Source organism: Callorhinus ursinus, unplaced genomic scaffold, assembly GCF_003265705.2.
Source record: "Callorhinus ursinus isolate GAN/ISIS: 27379988/994484 unplaced genomic scaffold, GSC_fseal_2.0 scaffold1, whole genome shotgun sequence".
Classification (NCBI taxonomy): domain Eukaryota; kingdom Metazoa; phylum Chordata; class Mammalia; order Carnivora; family Otariidae; genus Callorhinus; species Callorhinus ursinus.
The window spans coordinates 22,685,480-22,707,120 of NW_027397063.1; the positions used below are offsets into that span (position 1 = coordinate 22,685,480).

At 36.2% G+C, this 21,641-nt stretch overlaps 1 long non-coding RNA gene across 1 annotated transcript; it reads left to right on the top strand.

Annotated features, from left to right (window-relative positions):
- Window positions 1-12,854: 12,854 nt before the first annotated feature.
- On the top strand, window positions 12,855-20,708 carry LOC141373598 (uncharacterized). Its single transcript, XR_012379781.1, has 3 exons — window positions 12,855-12,983; window positions 17,257-17,366; window positions 20,458-20,708. It is a non-coding gene; the product is annotated as an uncharacterized lncRNA (long non-coding RNA).
- The last annotated feature ends 933 nt before the right edge of the window (window positions 20,709-21,641 follow it).

Below are 21,641 nucleotides of genomic sequence, written 5' to 3' on the forward strand. Positions count from 1 at the left end.
TTATACAGAGAAATACTTGCCATTTTTTGAATGAAGTCATCGCTTTAAGTTTCAAGGAGTGCCATCTAAAAACCCTAAATCACCCACCAACAAGAGCTAAGGTGGCCTGAAGGAATTTCGGAAGCTGATAAGCTGGCGTGTCTGAGCAGTGGTCAGTGGGAGATCAGATCAAGAGAGCATGCATACCCGTGAGCAAAGGAGTAAAGAGTGTGTAAAGTCCAGTTAAATAATGTGAAACTACTGGCAGGCAGTGGAAATAATCGAAGAGAGCCTCTTCGGAAGGGTGAAAAGGAAAGGTAATTGGGGATGGGGGAGAAGCAAGGAAGAATTTCGACACAGAGCCAGCGCACTGTCTTGGCCTCCACCGTCTTTATATTCTTCTCACTCGGTGGAGATTCAGTCCTGACTGAACCTGGCTTGGAAATACACCTGGGAACTACAAACAGCTGCTTGACTGCCTGAATAGCAGACCCTTAATCTACGTGTGCCCGGGTAGATGGCAGAAATATTTCTCCAGCAGAGGCAGTTCCTTGACGCTAATATCAGTGAACATTCTCTCCGTGCCTTTCACGATTTTGTAAACTTTGATCACGGTTGCTTCATCTTTCATGTTTGCAGGCTGCATGAGTCTTTAGTCCTTCCACATGTGGCAGGCCCTCTTTTCCCTCAGTAATTTCAGTTTATAGCTCTTCAGACATTCTTCAACTCCGTTATTTCTTGAGGTGGATCAAGGAGATTTTCCAGGTGTGGATTCTCCATTGTTTTGAACAAGGACAAGGCAATAATTTCTATTTTATTCCTCAATGCTTTCTTAAAAAAAAAAAAAAATCCCAACATGCTTTGGGCTCCAAGTGCTCTTTGGACAGTGGTACTCATGGAATAATACAGCACTTTTTCGATATGGGGTCTTGTTAAAATACAGATGCTAATTAAGTAGGTCTGAGGCAGGGTCTGAAATTCTACCTTTCTAGGAAGTCCCTAGGTGATATTGCTGGTGTGTAGACCACATTCTGAGTAGTGGTGGGTTAGTACAATAACTATCAGAGCATTTCTTTGTGGCAGAAAAAAAAAATGAGAAGAACGTGCGTTATTCCCCCCATTCCACCTCCCATGGCCCCAAATTGTAACTTTCTATTTTTCTAAATTTACATGTACTTACTGATTTCCCTATGAACACAAATACACAGCCTTTCACTGCAATTTATGTGAATTTAACATTACAAATTTGGAAGTGTTGAATGGTTGCCAAATCATTTCAATTTAGTTATAAGCTTCTTGAGACATCATGCAACTTGTCCTTAAGGAACGGATATACATAGACCAGAACAGCTTGGCAAAGAACTGGAATGATGCCCAATAAGAAGTGACACAAGCAAACAACAAGGCTCCTGACACCACAAGTTCATCCAAAATGACATGGATAGTGATCAAGGAATTTGACTATCTCTAGTCATAACTCCAGCAAAAGTTGGTGTCAGGGACCAAAAATCTGTGCTACCCCATTATATGGATAAAGAGATGCAGAATTTGGTTTATAGCTAAAAATCCAGTCTGGTGGGAAAGTGGGAGTGACTTAGGTATAAGAGTTAATACTATATTAGAAATTCAAAACTGTGGGTTAAGGTAAATAATAACAATTTAAGTTTTCTTCTGCCAGAAGGAGGAGGGAGGAACCCATTTAAATCTAGCTCTAGTTGGAAGAAAATACCATCTCATGAAGTTGTTTTAATAAGCTCCACACTTCCTTCCTTACATCAGTTTAGAGATTGCAGGAAAAATCAGGTATGCCCCACTTTTATAGATAATTTTTAAAATTGCCCAGTGGGGACCATAGGTCCAAAATAAATGAGGGCATGACATATGTCTCATTTAAATAAAATCATTTATCTGGGTAGTACCTCCTTTCATTAACCAATTCTTTGTATATCTTTTCGTGGCAAATATTGACACTTTGTAATTTTTAAAAAGCCTTTTAGAAAATCTAAATAGTATTCACTTATAATTCTACTCTACATGATTATTTAGCACCTGTTGTTAGTATTTCTTTCATGTAGGTCGAGCTCCACTATTTTAACACCCCTGCCCCTCTCCATCTCCGCATCCGCCTAATTGCTAAGTATTGGAACAAACTGGGCATGAGACACTTAGCCTCTTCTCTCTTTTGTGGGGTCTGCTTGCCTACAGAAGCCTGATGCTCTTGGTTAAGGGATCACCCTAAAAGCAAAGGCTCTGCCCCCACGGAAAGGCTCCTGGTGGTCCAGGGCTGTGAGTGAGTGGGAGGTTATGTCTTTCTGATTTTCCGGGATAAATAGTAGGACGTCTGTCATTGCCAGTTGTCCAAGCCACATTCTACAATTCCAAGTTTAGTAGCAATAAAGGTAACATTTTGGTTCCCACCTTTGTAATCTTTTTGTCTTCTCAGTTGTTTCATACTTTGGCAGAGAAGAGAAGTAATATGGACTTGGCTGACCTTTGAGCTCAAACCTGAATCATCATCGCCATTCCTTCGGAAAACCCCAGATTTCTGTAGGCAAGCAGACCCCACAAAAGAGAGAAGAGCTAGTTCTGACAGGAAATGGGTTGTTTCCTCTTCATGACTCATATATATGGATTCTAATATCTATAAATAACCATCCCGAACTCAAGACATTCAGAATTCGGCTTGAAAAACAACTGAATTCAAGCTACACCTTCCATGTTACTACAACGGAGTAGTTTGCAACTCAATAACTCCAAGTCTCAGTTACGTCCTCTATAAAATGGGGATCATATGTCTGCTTGTCTACCCTAAAATGTGACTATAAGGTTAAAGTTAAATGCATATGAAAATGTGTTGACAAGCATAGAGCACAGCAAAAATGTGTGTCGTTATGTAAGAATTCTTTATATGTGTAAATAGGCAAACGCACATTGAAAATATATATGACATTGCTTTTGATTGTATTCACATTGCTTCTCTTTATAGAAAGCTGGAATTTAAACTGTTTCTTTTTTTCTACATATACCATTAACTCTTATTTATTGGATCATATTCTTATTTCATACTGTAAGATACGCTTTCTTCTAGAGTTGCTTTTTGCTATGTACATTAAAAATGGATCATTTTTATATCTAAGCACTATGATTGGCTGAATGTATTTCTTTATCACATAAAGATGTTCAAAGATGAATTATGTTTATAGCACTTATGTAGTTTTTTTAATGATGTGAATATCACCTTGTCTTATTGTTGCACGTTTTTAGATTTATTATTTTTAGTTACATGAGGTGTCAAATAACATTTGCTAGCCTTATTTCAGTACAGACACTTTTAAAATGTCAACCAAACAGATGTTCTACTATAGACATGAATAAAAATGAGGGCATAGTGAGGCTAAATATAGGATATTTTGCTATGTTAATGTTAAAATTACTTAATATACAGGAGTGATGAAGTTATATATAATTAATGAAAATGATAAGAAAAAACACATAAGTTTATAATTCTTTAAAACAATGTTTGTACTTTTAGTTCTACTTTGACGTTAAGAAGTAATTAAACAATTTTTAATAGCAAGATTATGGTAATAAAATTAGATAGATATGATTTCTAGTGTTATTGTCTTATTCTGATCATTTCTGATTTTGGAATCTGATACTGGTTTTATTTTTCATTCTCATTTTATGGTCTGATTTCTGTTTTAATTATTTCTGATTCTGATTCTAATAGTGCTAAATCTCAATGCCATCTCAAGTTCAATATCTAAGTGGACATTATATAATGATAATATGTACATATTACTTAGCCCATCAAAAAGGTGGGAAGGGGAACCCATATGCTATCAGAGAAAAGAAAACATAATTGTAACTTTTTTTCAGTTTTGTATGTATCGTAGCACCTAAATGACTTAATTAAAAAAAAACCAAAAACCTGTGTAACTAGCTTAAAAAGAAAACGAAATATGTTCAGTTAAATTTAAAAAATCACATAAAACAGTTAAGTTGTTCCTTTAAAACTTTAACTGTTTCTCTGACTGGATTAGAAACTCTTATAAAGTGTGTTTGCATAGATATGAGTCTTACTCTGTGAATCTACATGAAGATGTGCATATAACACTGGCCTTTTCTAAACGATTACAATAGTGATAATATAATAATGTCATATAGTTCCAATTTTTTATTTTACTCTAGCTGTTTCTATTTCTTAAATGTCTATTGTGTATTAGCGATTTGTGTAGGTACCTTATATGTGTTATCCTATTTAATATATTCGTTTTTAATTGAAACTAAATTGATAACATCATTTTATCTTAAAATACATTTTTCCTAATTCAAGACAGGAAATGCATGAAAAGAGTTCTTGAATTTTGAAACTTATCTGTAAAGAAAACTTACAAGTATAAAAGCAAGCAATTCCAAGATTATTAATAGCTTGCATTCTTGTGAATATTCATAATGAGCTAAAAATAGCCCTTGTGTGCATGGAGGGACTTTGTTCTAAAGTTAAAAGAAATATTTACACATGGAAAAAAATTTTTTTTCCCCTGGAGAATGCCCTGTACTTTCAGCCTATTTAAAAAAAAAAAATGTTGTAGACACTTCATATGTATAAGTCTTTCCTGTTGGTGGTTATTCAAAGAAGCTGTTAGGTGATTTCTTTCAAAAAAATACTAATTCCTTAATCTGCTCTGTAGGTCTAAATTGTTGTAAACTAGATTTCTTTAAAAATAGGAATACCTGACAGTCTGTCCTTAATTGTTCTCAGTTCATACCTAAATTAAAATTCACTTTAAAAGTATTTCATTTATTAAAATTTGAAGCAATTTTGAACGAAGCAAAAAAAACCTTTGACTTTATAATTTGTAATTCTAGACATTTAAAAAATAAATCCCTAAGTAAAATAAAATATTTTTCTTTTTTTCCTTCCTTGGTCAACAGGGATATAAACAGATATTAAAATAATAATAAAATAAGGTGAAAATAATAAAGATTAACATAACCCCCATAGTCATCCCATAAATTAGGTATTATTATTTTCCTTCCTTTATACATTTGCAATCTGAGCTTCAGAGAAGTTAACTTGCCAAAGGCTGCTGACCTAAGGGAATTTAGTGAGGTTAGAGTTAAAAGAATATCTTAACTCTCATTCAAACGGGTTAAAATATATCATGTTAGACAGGATGTCTTTACTAACTTCCTACTAACCTATAAATTTTCCACTTTGTTGTCAGAAAAAAAAAATTGCTAGAAAATGTTGATAACATTTTTGACAAATTTCCATTGAAATGTTATTTATTGTTTAGAGAGGTTACCAACCACAAACACTAAAGTTTTTTAAAGTATTAAAGCTAGGTTATTAGTTTTTTATTGTCGCTATAACAAATATTAACACAAAGTTAGTGGCTTAAAACAAGACATATTTATTCTCTTACGGTTCTGAAGGTCATATGTCCAAAATTGTCCCTACAAGTCCACAGGTGGAGAGGATTTTTGCCTCAAGGTGAATTATTTCTAGAACCGCCCCCCCATCCTTAATTTAGATGAGGTTTGGGAATTTTCAGCTGATAAGGCTTATATGAGAGTCGGAACTTGAATTGATGTAATGGGTTGAGAAACTTAAAGACCTTGGATGAGGTGAATGTATTTTTCATGTGAGGTGAACATGAATCTTTGGAAGTCAGAGGGTGGCTACTGCTGAGCTGACTGAAGGGATCCGTGAGTCACACACCTACTATCTTCAAAGCCCCTTTGTGTCACTGAACAATTTACTTTTTGATCCTTCAGAGACAATAGCAGAAGGTTATCAACCACAAAATTGGCTTTCTCTCCAGAGCATGCTTCCTGACAGCGACTCGATTGCAGCATTTTTGGGGAATCAGGATAGGCTAAGAATTTCCCAGTCATTAATACTGGACCTTTTTTGCTTAATAGTCATTACCTCAATCTATCTCTATCCACTTGAATTTCACCCTAATTAGCAAGAATAAACCAGGCTGCACCTCCAACACATTCCTTGGAAATTTCCTCAGCTAAATTTCCAAGTTCATCACTTGTAAGTTCTGTTTTCCACGTATCTATAGAATACAGTTCTGCAAAGTTTTCTGTCACTGGATAATAAAGATACCTTTTCCTCCAGTTCTCTAAAGATACATGTTCTTCCTTTTTTCCTTACAAGATCTCACAAGGAGCACCTTTACCCTCCATATTTCTATCAGCAGTCTGTTTATGACATTTTAGGTATTCTTTAAGATAGGCTTTATTGTGCCCCTCACTTCCTTCTGAATTCTCTCTAGCAGAGTCATTAATATCTATATTTCTATAACAATCTCTTTAAGTCAATCTACATTTGTTAAAATTTCATTTTGAAATGCTTTTTTTAGAGATTTTATTTATTTAGAAGTGAGAGAGAGCACAAGTGGAGGGGAGGGGCAGAGGGAGAGGGAGAAGCAGACTCCCACTGAGCAGGGAGCCTGTCACTGGGCTTGATCCCAGGACCCTGGGAGCATGACCTGAGCCAAAGGCAGATGCTTAACCAACTGGGCCACCCAAATACCCCCATTTTGAAATACTTCAAAAATTATTTGTTTAATCAACACATATTTCTTGATAGCCTAGTAAGTGCAACGCACTGTTCAAGAAATAGGGGACAGGGGCCCCTGGGTGGCTCAGTCAGTTAAGTGTCTGATTTTGATTTTGGCTGAGTCATGATCTCAGGGTCATGGGATCGAGCCCTGTGTCGGCTCCACACTGGACATGGAGCCTGCTTAAGATTCTCTCTCTCTCTCTGCCCCTCCCCCCCCTCGGAAAAAACAAATAGGGGACATAACAACCATCAATACAGAGAGTTCTTAAGCTCCTTAAGAACAAAACTAGAGGAGGCAAACAATTATATAATTTACAAGAAAATATCAAGTAGTTATAATGCTAGCTTGATTTGAATGGAACATTTTTCTATTGAATTTATATTTTTTCTATCATGATTCTTATAATTTTTCCAGCCTTTCCCCATTACCCAATTCTAAAACCACTTTCACACTTTTGGGTATTTTTATAGCAGCACCCCCCTCCCTGCTGTCAAAATCTATATTCATGTCCTATGGGTGTTCTAATAAATTAAATTCGTAGTTTAAAGTAACACACATTTATTTTATGACAATTCTGAAGGTCAGAAGTCCAAAATGAGTCTTTCTTAGGTAAAATCAAGGGGTCAGCAGGGCTGGTTTCTTCCAGAGGCTCTAGGAAAGAATCTGTTCTGTGAACCTTCCAACTTGTAGAGGCTGCTGAAGCCCCCTAGCCCCCATTTCTACTTCTGTTGTCACATCACCTCCTATGTCAGGGGGATCTCTGCCTCCCACCTATAAAGACACTTGTGATTGCATTGGCCATCCTGATAATAATTCAGGATAATCTCCTCGTCTCAAGATTTCTTACTTAATCGTATCTACAAAATCTCTTTTACTATATAAGGCAACATATTTGCAGTTTTCAGGGATTCAAATGTCGACAACTTCGAGGGCCATTATTAAGCCTACCATAGCTTGATATTATCCCTCATTGTGTTTTTTTATCTTCTAGTTTCAGTCGACTATGAAATGTAATTATGTTTTAATGGTTTGGAAATGTGGTATTATAAGTTTGTTACTGGCTATTTTAAGTAAGTTAAGTAAATAGTAATTAGTAAGTAGTAATTAATAGTTGAGCCATATTTTATCTAGCTAGTTCTATCTTTGTTGAATGCCAGCAGAAGATTTGGGAAGAGCCCTTGCACTGTGGGTTAGAATTTATTATATGTAAAAGAGTTTGAACCTATATGCTTGAAAGAGTTCCCAGATCCAATACAGACTCATTGTTTCTCTCAATAACTTTGCTAGAATCAGGTGTAGACAATTAATCATGTGATTACCTATCATACATATCATACATCCTGTGTCCTATTCTACTGTGAGCACCTCTATCTAGAAGGGAGTGGAAAAGGGACAGTGGCTCATTCACATACTTTTTGTAATAGGCTTGCCATAAGAGTAACTGTAAAGGCTGATGCTTATTATTCCCCAGGAAATTAGAAACCACAAAGAGAGAGTAATGGACTAAATCAGGAAGCCAACAAAGGCCTATTACAAATTAAGATCAGTTTGTCATTGTTAAGATAATCTCGGTTTACTTTCTATGCTTAATTTAGATCCACGTTGTAGAGCCAGCAACCATCCAGATGGTGGTAGTTCTTTGGGACCTGACATTATTTTAAAAGGTCACCACAGGCAAATTATAACTGGCACCTCATTCTTATCAGAGACCAAACATCTGTGAACCTGCTCCAATTTTGAATCATTGCTGGAGTATTTTCCTATGGTAGCTCATTGCCGACTTTCTTTCTGAACTATGTGAACTAATATTTTTCCTACTAAAAATTGTCACACATATTTATACACAGGCCCATAATGTTCCTAAAATTTTGTCACTTAAATTTGAGTCAAAAGATACTAGGTTTTTTTCATTTAGAAGCATGCCATAGATTCACTTACAGTAACATCAAATGTTTAAGAAATTTCCCCTGTGTAAGCTGTATTTCCTTTCCCGAAGTGTCGCTACATCCAGCAAAATTACAGCATTTACTCTGGCGCTTCAAAAGCATTGTGTAAACAAACAAACAGTGTGTGTATATATATATATATATATATGCCATATTATATATATATGCTATATTATATATATATGCTATGTTATATATATGCCATATTATATATATATTATATATATGCTATATTATATATATATATAATGTTTAAATTATATTTCAGAATTTCCTTTCTCCTTTCAATGTTAGAGAGTAAAAATGTATGAAATTATGAGTCAACTGTACACTCTCTCACATGTACTCTCATCCATGGATATGCAGATCCCTGGGTTTTCTGTTATATGTAGGCTTATACTACATGTATATGTCATGGGAAAAGGCAAGCTGGGGAATGGAAATGTATCTTTTATTTCACCACCCTGAAATTTTACTACCACTTTGCCACGCCTGTAAGAATTGATGCTCATACTGAGGATCCAGAGGACCTTAATTATGAGTGAAAGCTTAAATTATGCTCAGTATAGTTTTTGAATTTAGTGAATTTTATTGTTTTTTGCCTCCTTCCATACCCCTACCTGCATAATATTTAAAAACCCTGTTCAGTATGAAGTTCTTGTTCTGAACCCTAGCCCTATACCTAAGGTCTGGCTTTTTTGCTTGGTTTGTGCTAATAAACTCTCTCTCCACTTCTGAAGGGATGCTGTGACTTTAGCCCCTAGCCTTGTAAACATATTCCTTGATATAGACAACTCATCCACTTGACTTTTGAGTATAAGCCAGGTAGTAAAGATAATTCTCTATACTTTGGAATGATTACTGTCATTGTAGTTTGTTTACTAAAGGCAATCCAATGACTATCGATAGCAAAGAAAGCAGCTTTAGAAATCACCTAGGTGTGTTGTAAAAAAAAAAAAAATACGGATATCTGGAGTGGGGCCTGGGATACATTTTTATCTATAGTCTGAAGTGTAGCCTTATTTGACAGCCACAAACTACTCCTAGAATATAACCTCTGTGAAGGTACACACATACATATAACCTCTTGGTGGAATTCAACGACCATCCACTTCCCCATTTATAACTCCAGGTTTGAGGGCATAAACAGGCTACAGTGATTAAGTTACAGAGTTTTCAGACTAAGAAATTAGGGGGCCTTCCATATCAAGTGGTCATTTTTCTGTTTGGAAGACTTCTTTGGTTACTCTTCTCTCTTGGAACTCTTGGAAATGTGGATGGATCATCACCCATTTTGGAGGTGATGTTCAAACCACAATGAACTCAGATGCTTGGAAGAAAGACCTACCAGCATTATCATAGATCCAGATGGAAGGAGGCAGGAAGTAGATTGGTTAGGTTAGGTCTTTGAATTTTGTGGAAAAATGTTATTTTCTTCTTTTTTTTTTTTTTCTGTGATGGACTTTATTACTCATTAAAATGGTAACATTTTGAGGATCAAAATGATTTTGGGGACCAAGGATGTTGGTCTCTTTCTGGGCTCCAATCTAAGCTCACAAACAGTGTTAGAGTAGGAAAGCACAAAGAAATTTCAGGCCAAAACCTGGTCAATAACCCTGTTTTTTCGAAAGTGTCTTTCACATAATGATACCCATTGGGAACTAGTTGCATCTTTACAGTTGCACGACGATTTTAAGAATCTGAGATTTAACCATCTTTGTCTTTCTTAGACATTCAGCTAATGCTTAATATACTGTCTTATATTTATGTCCATTCTTTAATAAATACTTTTTGAATGAATAAAAAAATAATTTTCTTTATTGACTCCTTATGTGTAATGTTCCCGAACTCTTTAAAAAAGTGGCTTAATTCACTGAAAAAGCGAAATCATAATTTCCTCCCTAATTGAGCTCATCCTCTCTGTAATTTGCAGATAGGTAAGTTTCTATGTCTGGATTAGGATAGTCACGTATATAATCAAGCTCTTTTAGTGTTTGGCATCTGCCCAAGTGGAATTTCAAGTCTAATATTAAGAAAATGGATAGCTACATGGCTACATATAATCAAACCTCTGTTGCCTGGCCATAGCATTAATAAAAAAGATATCTGAAATATTCTGACAGGGTTCAGATTCCCGATTAAAAACAGACATACTTTGTGTTTATACATTAGTAATTTTGTTATTCACAGGAAAAAAATGATGACTCACCATTATGGTTAATTGGTAAACAGAGGAGAAGGAATCGTATGCACTTCTTTTGTTTTCTTTTTGAAGAAGGTAATTTTCTCCAACTTGAGGTGGTTGACAGCAGTGCAACAGATGTGGCCAATTTCATTTTTTGGAGTGGAAAGGGACAATGCAAAATATTTGGCTGTATAGTATCCTCATTCTGTGTAGATCATGGCCAGAATTTAAAATAAAATACAGTTGACCCTTGAACAACACGGGTTTGAATTGTGTGGGTCTGCCTATACAGCTTTTTTTTTTTTTCAATATAATATCGTAGTATAAGTGTATTTTCTCTCGTTTATGATTTTATTAATAACATTTTCTTTCCTCTAGCTTACTTTATCATAAAAATATACATACAAAATATCTTGACTATTTATGTTATTGGTAAGGCTTCTGGTCAACACTTGTCTATTAGTAGTTAAGTCTTTGGGAGGTCAAAAGTTATATGCAGGTTTTTGACTACACAGGGGTCAGCCTCCTTAACCCCCCTGTTGTTCAAGGATCAACTGTATATTAAAAAAAAATCTTCAGAACAAGAACTTGAATATTTAGGACGCTGATCTCATCGGTAATCAAAGTTTCACAGTGTGTGTTTTCTGGAAATGTTGTTTTTAAAGGTATCAACAGGTATTATTTAAGACAAAAGCTCTGTTGGCAAATATATTTGGGAAAAACTGGTTTAAATAAGTCAGACAAATTTCCTTATGGCAGTACTTCTCAGAAACTTAAAAATGTCAATTTAGGCTGTTATATATATATATAAACACACATGTATAAATAATATAGACACACACATATATAATAAATATATAGAGAGACCAGTTTCAAATGCATCTATTTTTTCTTCTTTTTAGAGAATCTTATGGAGTACGGTTCTGTAGACCATTCTTAAGAAAACTGACATAAATGGGCGCCTGGGTGGCTCAGTTGGTTAAGCGACTGCCTTCGGCTCAGGTCATGATCCTGGAGTCCCGGGATCGAGTCCCACATCGGGCTCCCTGCTCAGCAGGGAGTCTGCTTTTCCCTCTGACCTTCTTCCCTCTCGTGCTCTCTCTCTACCTCATTCTCTCTCTCAAATAAATAAATAAAATCTTTAAAAAAAAAAAAAAAAGAAAACTGACATAAATTCTTTCCCCAATTCGCCCACTAAGTCCTTAAGATGGCCATGGTGTACTAATATTCACTAATAAATAGACTAACTGGTATTTAACTAGTCTGAAAATGTTAAAAAATCTCAGATAAATGAATCATGTACTGGTTTCTATCTAAATTCTAGTTAATTTCATCTAACCTGTGGAAGAAAGTCATTATTAAAATGTGCTTTAATTTTATCCTAAAAATCTTTGTGTGTAAGAAGGAGGGAAAAGGGAGCTTTATTTTTACCCTGAAATTATACCAGGCTGTACCTCTGGTTAATAAAATACTTAGACCCCTGATGAAAGAAATAATTTTAATAACAATATTTGTCATCATTATTTTTATTTCTTCAGAAAGAGAATTGGCTTTTGGGTATTCTTCGACTAATTCCATCTGCCACCACAAAATTTGGACTTTGAAGCAAATGCATTAGGTATTTCCTGAATCACATCGCCAGATAATGAAAAGCTTCATTAACAATAGAAAGCTTTCTATACTCTCTGCCTCCCACTGGTTTAATATATAAAAGCTTGCACTACATACAGAAATTATATTTCCATTATCAAATCCATAAAGTTGCATAGCATGTTGTGTGAGAGATTTGAGGTCACTCTATCCATCAGGCAACAAGGGTTAGTGTTTGGATTTGACTCCCTTCTTTGCCTGATTTCAATTAAAAAGAAACAACAGCAACAATAGCAATGACACAAAACATTTCAAATCCAGTTTTCAAGTAATGATAGCTTGCATTTCTGCAAGAAAGCAAAGACGTTCCAACTGAAAACTCTGCTAACGTCTGCTCTAGCAATCTTTCAAATCCATGCAAGGCAGACAAAAACACCTATCTGAAAGGGTATAAGCTGAAAAATGAACTAGAAACTTGGGTAAACCTGCTATGGAAAATTATTGGATTGCATAACAATCGTAATCTATAAATAGGATTTAAGTGAGAAAGTCAGGCCAGGCGAAATGTTTTCCGACCATCCGCGGGTCTAATCTTCAGTTCTAAACTCTGGGAATTAAAAGGCCAAGGAAAGACATAGTAGATGGCTGAAGAACTATCTTGTCTGACATTGTTGAGTATTTCCTGTGTATCCTTTAATGGTAACTTTAAAATTGCTATTTATAAACTTTCTAATAACCTAGAAAATGGTTAAAATCTATTGTAGGAATTTGAATTACCTGAATAAAATGAGCATTTATCATGACCTATGTAAAAACTAAACTTTGCTAGATTATGTAAGAGTATATATGTCAAATTGTGTGAAATGGCCAATATTTTACTGTTTAAACTCAAAACAGTCAGTTTTATACTGTTTAAAATAATAAAATGGAAACTAAATGTTATAGTGGATAACAACTGCAAAGTACAATTTCATATTTTCTTTTTAGCTCTTTTTTTACTCTTCTTTTTTGTATCTTATTTCATGTAACTCAAAAAGCCAATTTACATTATCAGCACTCAACCTAGAAATTAGCTTATTGATAAAGTCAGCAGATAGTCTAGTTGTCTCTAATGAAACAAAGACTGCTTTGTTTCTATTTTTCTTTTTTTAAGATTTTATCTTTAAGTAATCTCTACACCCAATGTGGGGCTTGAACTTACAACCCTGAGATCAAGAGTCACATGCTCTACTGACGGAGCCAGCCAGGTGCCCCAAGACTGCTTTCTTAAGACAACAAAAGCATAACCTTATTGGACATATTTTGGTAAATTTTCCTACATTAAATTAAAGTCATCTGTTAATCAAGATAACCATAAACAAAGTTAAAAGACATGTGATAGACTTAAAGCAAATTTTTGTAACATATAATAGAGTCTATAACAAGGGATTATTAAACAAAATGTACAAAGAACTACAAATTAATAAGCAAACCCAGCAAACTGATAGAAAAATGGGCAAGGGATAAGAACAGGTAACCACAAAAGAATAAATACTAATGTCTAATTCTATAGTTGTTATAATAAATTACTATAAAGTCAGTGGCTTAAATAACATAAATTTATTATCTCATAGTTCTTGAGGTCAGAAGTCTGACACAGTTTTCAAAGTATTAAAATCAAGTCATCAGCAGGCTTTCTTTCTTTCTGGAGGCTCTTTGGGAGAGCCTGTTTCCCATACCTTTGGGTTTTTGGCAGAATTCTGTTTCTTGAGGTCACAGTACCAAGGTCCTCACTTTCCTGCAAGCTGTAAATTGAATCATTCCCAGTTTCTAGAGGATGCCACATTCCTTGAAAACTGGTTCCCTTCCCACATTTTTAAAACCAGCAATGGCAGGTGGAGTCCTCAGATCAGTTTTCTTTGACTCTTCTTCGATCTTTTATGCTTTTAGGAGCTCATGGGATTGGATTGGGAGAATTCAGATAATCCAGGATGATCCTCCCATATAAAAATCTTTAAAAAGTTTCTCTTTCTAGGGGTGCCTGGATGGCTCAGTTGGTTGGGCAACTGCCTTCAGCTCAGGTCATGATCCTGGAGTCCCGGGATCAAGTCCCGCATCGGGCTCCCTGCTCAGCAGGGAGTCTGCTTCTCCTTCTGACCCTCCCCCCTCTCATGCTCTCTCTCTCTCTCTCTCATTCTCTCTCTTAAATAAATAAATAAAATCTTTTAAAAAAAATTTCTCTTTCCATATAAGGTAACATATTCATAGGTTCTGGAGATTGGGGTATGGATATGAGGGGGACATTATTCAGCCTACCACAGCTAATAAACATATATTAGTTTAAATTCATTTGTAATCAGAGAATGTAGATTAAAACAACAAGATGATTGAATTGAATCCATTGAAAATGGCAAAGATTAAAAATGGATTTTTTTTTATTCCTTGAATTGGCAAAAATTAAAAACATGACAATATCAAATGTTCACTAGGATGTGGGAAAACAATATATTTATATACCACTGGTATGCACTGGTATAGGTAATAAACAAATGGCAGGCAGCCATGCTCATATATATAAATAAAATCTATATTTTTTTATGGATTTGTTCTATATTTGCTTATATTCATATAAATATTTCTTTAAATCCAAAAATCCATGAAAATCATCACAATGATTTCCTCAAGAAGAGAGAGTATAAAGGGAAGGTGACTTTGGGTAGTAACAAAAGTATTTTGTCTGTAGTTTAACATCTTTGAAAAAAATCCAGAAGTATAAAATAATAACAGGTCTTTATTGTGGAGTGAGATATAGGGTTTGTTTTTATCTATCATCTAACCATCTATCGATCTATCTATCTATCTATCTACCTATCATCTATCATCTATCGATCTATCATCTATCATCTATCTATCGATCTATCGATCTATCATCTACCATCTATCTATCTACCATTTATCGATCTATCATCTATCTATCATCTATCTATCAATCTATCTATCATCTATCATCTATCTATCACCTAAAATCTATCTATCTTCTATCATCTATCTATCGATCTATCGATCTATCATCTATCATCTATCTATCATCTATCAATCATCTATCATCTATCTATCGATATATCTATGTATCATCTATCTATCATCTCTCTACCTATCTATCATCTATTTACCTATCTTTCATCATCTATCATCTATGATCTATCTATGCATTTGAATTTTTTTTACTTGTAAAATAAGTATATCTGAAGACAAGAAATAGGAAATCTCTTCAGACTATATACATAAAGTCACCAAAATATATTATAGTAATCATTTAAAACAGGGGTCAACAAAGTTGAACTTTTGGGCCAAGTCTTGCCTGATGCCTGCTTACATAAATAATGTATATTATATTGCAAAACAGCCATTGTTAGCATATTATCTATGGCTTCTTTCCAGATACAATGGCAGAGCTGGGTCATTGCAATAGAGACCATATTACCCACAAGGCCTAAAATATATACTATTTGGCCCTTTTTTATCCTTTTTGCTTAGAAGGAACACCTTATTAGAATTGGCTAGGGATTTGCAGGACTAGAGCCCATTGCCTAAACATGGGTAGTCGGATTGCAGAATTATTTAGCATCAAGTAAATTAAGTCACACCTTGAAAGCAAAGATAATCATGATGTTTGGTTAAGAATAAGTGCTAGTGGAATAATAATAATAATTTTAAAAAGAATAAGTGCCAATGAAATTATTAAATGTATAAATAATATCTTTGTACTCAGTCACAGAGTGTTGTACTTAAAGGCATGTACTGAAAGGTAGAATTTTGTTTGGTTCCTGACTGGGGATAGCTCTTCAATCAAATAATCATAATCAATCAAATAATCATAATCAATTCAAGTAATTATGCTTCAGTGTGTTCATATAGAGCTCTCTACCTAAGTCTTTCACAAATACTTCTCATTTAAATTTTTTAGCCTATAACTCAATGATGGGACTAATATTCTCATTTTTTGGCAGTAGAAACAGGTTCTAAGAAATTAGGTGAAAGTATTTGTATAGTACCTGACATGAGGACTAGAGCTTTCACTACTTGTTACCCAGCGTGCATTTTTTTCTATATAATGTTTTCTTCTCTCTCAAATGAGGATAAGGAAAGTGAATATTTGATGGGTATAAACTGCTGCTTTTTTTTTTAAAAGACAAAGAACACTATATAAGGATATGGCTTTGTTCTAGAAAATAGAAAACTTGGAAATCATGTATATACCCCTTGTAAACCAAATGTTCCCAGCCCTCCCTAACCAATAGGTGCAATTGAGGTCATCTTTGGTTCTTTAATGCAGTCTTAGGAGCTTCCAGGTCCTAGTTGTTCACACAGAAGTTCTTATCTTTGTTATAATTCCCTACTAGTATTGCTGGTATTATTCATGTTGATCATAAACCAGTCTAAGCTTCTACTCACCATGGTGTTCCCGACACACAATCTCTCCCTTTGGGCACGAATGCAGGCTTTAATTGCTCTATTACCTTGCTTTATTTAGAGTCCAGCCAGTGCTGTCAGCTTCCAATTTCTCCCTCCAAGCCCAATACAGCATGGCAGTCTCTTGAAAAAGGGAAATAATATATCTCGCTTTCTTTTGGTGTTCTTGCAGTAGGCTTCCTAGAGCACCAAAACAAAAGCACTTTCTATTCACTCACTCTGTTCTTTTTCTCCTCAGGGTCTACAATGCCATCAGATGGTCAAATTGCTTCCCTCTGAGAAGGGAGCCAGATGCGGGGCTCGATCCCAGGACTCTGGGATCATGACCTGAGCCGAAGGCAGACGCTTAACAAATGAGCCACCCAGGCGCCCCAGATTGCTGGTTTTAATGTGGATGGGCCTCATCCAATCAATTGAAATCCTGAATAGAACAAAAGCCTGATCTCTCTAGAGCAAGGGGGATTCTCCAGCATACTGCCTTCTGACTTGAACTTAAACACTGACTCTCTTTTCTTTCTAGGACTCTAGCCTGGAAGTCTTTGGACTTGACCTTACAACATTGGCTCTTGTGTGGGTCTCCAGCCAATTGACCCATCTTAAGGTTTTTGAGTTACCAGACTACATAATCATGTGAGTCAATTCCTTAAAATAAACTTCTCTCTCTTTTTCTTCATTTCTTTTTCTTCTTCTTCTTTCTCTTTCTTTTTCTTTCTTTCTTTCTTTCTTTCTTTCTTTCTTTCTTTCTTTCCTTCCTTCCTTCCTTCTTTCCTTCCTTCCTTCCTTCTTCCTTCCTTTCTTTTTCTTTCTTTCTTTCTTTCCTTCTTTCTTTCTTTCTTCTTTTTCTTTCTTTCTTTCTTTCTTCCTCCCTCCCTCCCTCCCTTCCTTCCTTTTTTCTCTCTCTATCTCTCTGTGTATCTCTCTCTCTCTCTTTACACACACACACACACACACACACACACACACACACACACACACACACCCATGCTCATACACACAACATATCCTATCAGTTTTGTATCCCTGGAGAACTCTAATATATATGGCTCATAAAATGTGTTATTAATTAAGTATATTTACATTCAAAATTTCATGCCAGATATAAGTACTCAATAAACTCTTAAGCTACAACATTTAACAAGAAAAACATGACACATTATCTGGGAATCTTTCAACCATTAGGGTAAACAGATATTCTTAAAATGGATCCCAATGATCCCAGCTTCCTAATGGTATTCATCTCTGTGTAGAATCCCCCCACATTGTATCAGGATTAGTCTGTGTAACTAATAGAACACAGGAAAAGCAATATAGTGTGTTACTTCTGAGATTAAGTTATAGAAGGCACTGCATCTCCCATTTTGACTGCCTTCTCTCTCTACCCCAGATCATTTTGTCTGAGAATTGTGAGCAGACCTTATGGGGATACCCTTGTGGAGAATAACAGAGGCCTCTGTCCAATAGCCAGTGAGGAACTTTGAGTTCCTGGGGCATCTTGGTGGCTCAGTCGGTTAAACATCTGCCTTCAGCTCAGGTCATGATCTCAGGGTCCTGGGATCGAGCCCAGCATCGGGCTCCCTGCTCAGTGGGGAGCTTGCTTCTCCCTGCTTCTCCCCTCCTCATGCTCTCTCTCTCAAATAAGTAAACAAAATCTTAAAAAAAAAAAAGAAACTTTGAGTTCCTGCCAATAGCCATGATAGAAAACTTGGGAGTGTATTCTCTAGTCCCACACAAGGTTTCAGATGACTTCATCCCAGATGGACTTCTTGACTGCAATGTTATGAGAAGTTCTGAGACAGAATCTTATAGTTAAGCTGCTCCTGAATCCCTGACCCTCTGAAAATTTGTGAGATGATAAATATATAGGTTTTAAGCTGTTGACATTTTGGGGTTAATTGTTACACAACAATAGATAACTAATACGGATTTTGCTACCAGGTATGTGTTGCTATATAACAAATACCTAAAAATACAGGGGTGGCGTGGAAACTGGGAAGTGGACAGAAGCTGGAAAGACTTTGCCGAGAACATTACTGGAAGTTTAATGCATCTCATGGCCTTCAAAGAGGCTGACAGTGAAGGCCTAAAGGAAGGATGACTATCTTATGGGAAACTAGTAAAAAGGGAATCCTTATTATACACTGACAGAAAGTTTAGCAACACTTCAGTAAAGTGGAAAGTAGAAAACCGACCTACTGAACAGCATAATTTAGATCAGGAGAACTCCAGCCAGAAGATGCTACCTGGTATGTTCTTGAGCTTATTGTAAAATGCAGGAAGAAAAGGATAAGCTAATGAAAAAGTGCTGAACAGGAAGGAACTGGAACTTACTTGATTGATGGTCTGGAATGCTTAGAGGTTTTTCAGGCTACAAATAGTGCTAAATTAATATATGGCTTCTTAGCAAAGAGTGAATTCAGTCACCATCAGGGGGGGAAATAAAGTCTTCTAAGATAAAGTAGAGGGTGTACCATTGTTCAAACCTTAGAAAAACCGAAGTTGAAATTTCAGAGTACTACTGAGTCAGATAAAGGGTTTTCTGAAGATGTTAGGATATAACTCACAAATCCCTTCAAACAACAGGGCCCTGAAGAAGTTTAAGGGAGTATCCCTTAGTGGTTTTAGCAGCTCAGGTCGAGAAGGACTTACTTCGAAAGGATTTGTGACTGTGGTTTTTGTTTAATGGAATGAACCTTAACAGGATTCAAGGAGACCAAAATATTTTTTAAAGAAAATTATATTTGAAGAATCACAGAAAGCTTGACTGAAAGAGAGTAGAAAATGAAAGCCTTTGGATTTTCAAGCTTCTGCAAACAGGAAGCAGCTGTAAACACAAATTTCCTTTTTGTGAAACATAAAGGATAACTCTGCACAGAACAAAGATCCCAAAGGGTGGACCCCAGAACCAGAGTAACTCATTTACAAGCAGGAATTGAACTGAGTTTTAAGGAAAGAATTTTCATTGCTTGCCTGGATGGATTTTAGAATAGCTGTGCATCAGTGAGTGTGCCTCCTGTTTCTCCAATTTTTGAATAGGAGTTCTTAGAGTAGTTCTCCTGTGCCTGCCCCGCCATTGTACATTGGGGGGGGTGTGTCTATGGGGGACAGGATCATATGTCTCTTTAGTTCACAGGACTCCAAATTGAAAGGATCCCAACTCAAGAATCTTTTCTTAAGGAATTGCGTACGAGTAGACCTCCCTCTACCTGGACCTGATTAGACGACAAGATTCTGGATATCACACTGAAGCTGTAATGGGGTTAGACTCAGGGGCCTTGGAGAAGGGTGAGAATATTTTGCATGTAGGATAGACATGAATTATTGGTGGAGAGGGCAGACTGCCTCCAAGATAGCCCCCATGGCCTGGAATTCAGACTGTATTGTAGTCCAGTCCCACACTGTAACAAGGTTGGGCTATGTGAGAAATTTTTAGAAATAATGGTGCTTAACTTCTTTTTTTTTTTTTTAAGATTTATTTTTTTTTTGGTGGGGGGAAGGTCAGAGGGAGAAAGAGAGAATCCTGAAGCAGGCTCCACACACTCGGGGCTGGATCCCAGGACCCTGAAATCACGACCTGAGCCAAAATCAAGAGCCCACTGCTTAACCAACCGAGCCACCCAGGTGCCCCAATGGTGCTTTAGTTCTAACATAGATTACATTAGACACTGTGCCTTTCATTTTGCTGGTCTCTCTCTCTCCCTTTCCCACTAACCCCTTCCCTTAGATCACTTGTTCTCGGAAAGTTAGCTGTCATGTCATGAGCAGCATAACAGAGGGTCCATGTGTTGAGGTAACTGGGGCCTCTGAGCAACCCCCAGTGAGAAAGTGAAGGCTGCTATCAACAGCCACATAAATGTGCTTGGAAATGTGTCCTACAGTCTCAGTCAAGCTTTCTGCTGACATCAGCCTAAACATTGACTACAACCTCCTGAGAGATGTCAGAACCATCCAGTTAAACCACTCCCTGCTGCCTGACTTCCCTTCTCAGAAACTATGATAAAATAAATGTTCTTCTGTATTAAGCTGTCAAGTTTTGGGTGTAATTTATTATATAGCAACAAATAGCTAATACAATCATTCAAGTGTTTATTGATATCTTAGTAGATCTCCTACTTAGTATAAGAAGCTGTCAGATATAATGACACTTAATATCTGACCACTATATCAATCAGGACTCAATGCTGAACGTAGAAATCACTGTAGGAATTATCAACTGCAAGAGTTTTAACAGAAAGAAATAGGTGCTTAGAAATACTTTGGAAAACTTCAAGTACATGGTCAAGTTAAGACCTTCAGGAGCTACTGATTTTGATTTGATTTGATTTTTTTTTCTTTTTGTTGGTGCCAGGAGTTAAAAAAACACACCCCTGTTGCTGAATGATGCAGATGGGGTAGAAAAGCCACCACCATAGCTACTGCTACTGCTACTGAGGTGTGTCTGTCTGGTAAGATGGAAAATGGACGCAAGAATGTCCCTGCAGAAAACAGCACATGGCTAATAACCTTGCACATTAGTGTAATCAACGAGGTGCCAAACACGTGGCTTCTGCCTCATTCCTACTCTCTAGTTCTCAAAGTAAATCCAACTAGTGGAAACTCATTCTCTTCTGGAATCTTAGTGGCCAGGAAGTCTAGGAATGTCCTTAGCTTTCTGATTTCTTCAGCTTGAAAGGAAGTAGAATGGAGGTTGAGAGAGAACCAATTCTCACTCTTCCCCGGACTGCGCTCACAAGGGTTTTACAAGCTTAATGGAATGACAAGATTAACATAATGTGACAAAATTAGAGATGGGGCATGTCCTAAACGGAGTGTTACAGCTTAAGTTCAATAGAAGATCAGAAAAAAGGGAGATTAGAGTATAATGGAAAATTCAGAGAAAGTTTCATGTAAGAACTCAAACTTCAGCTG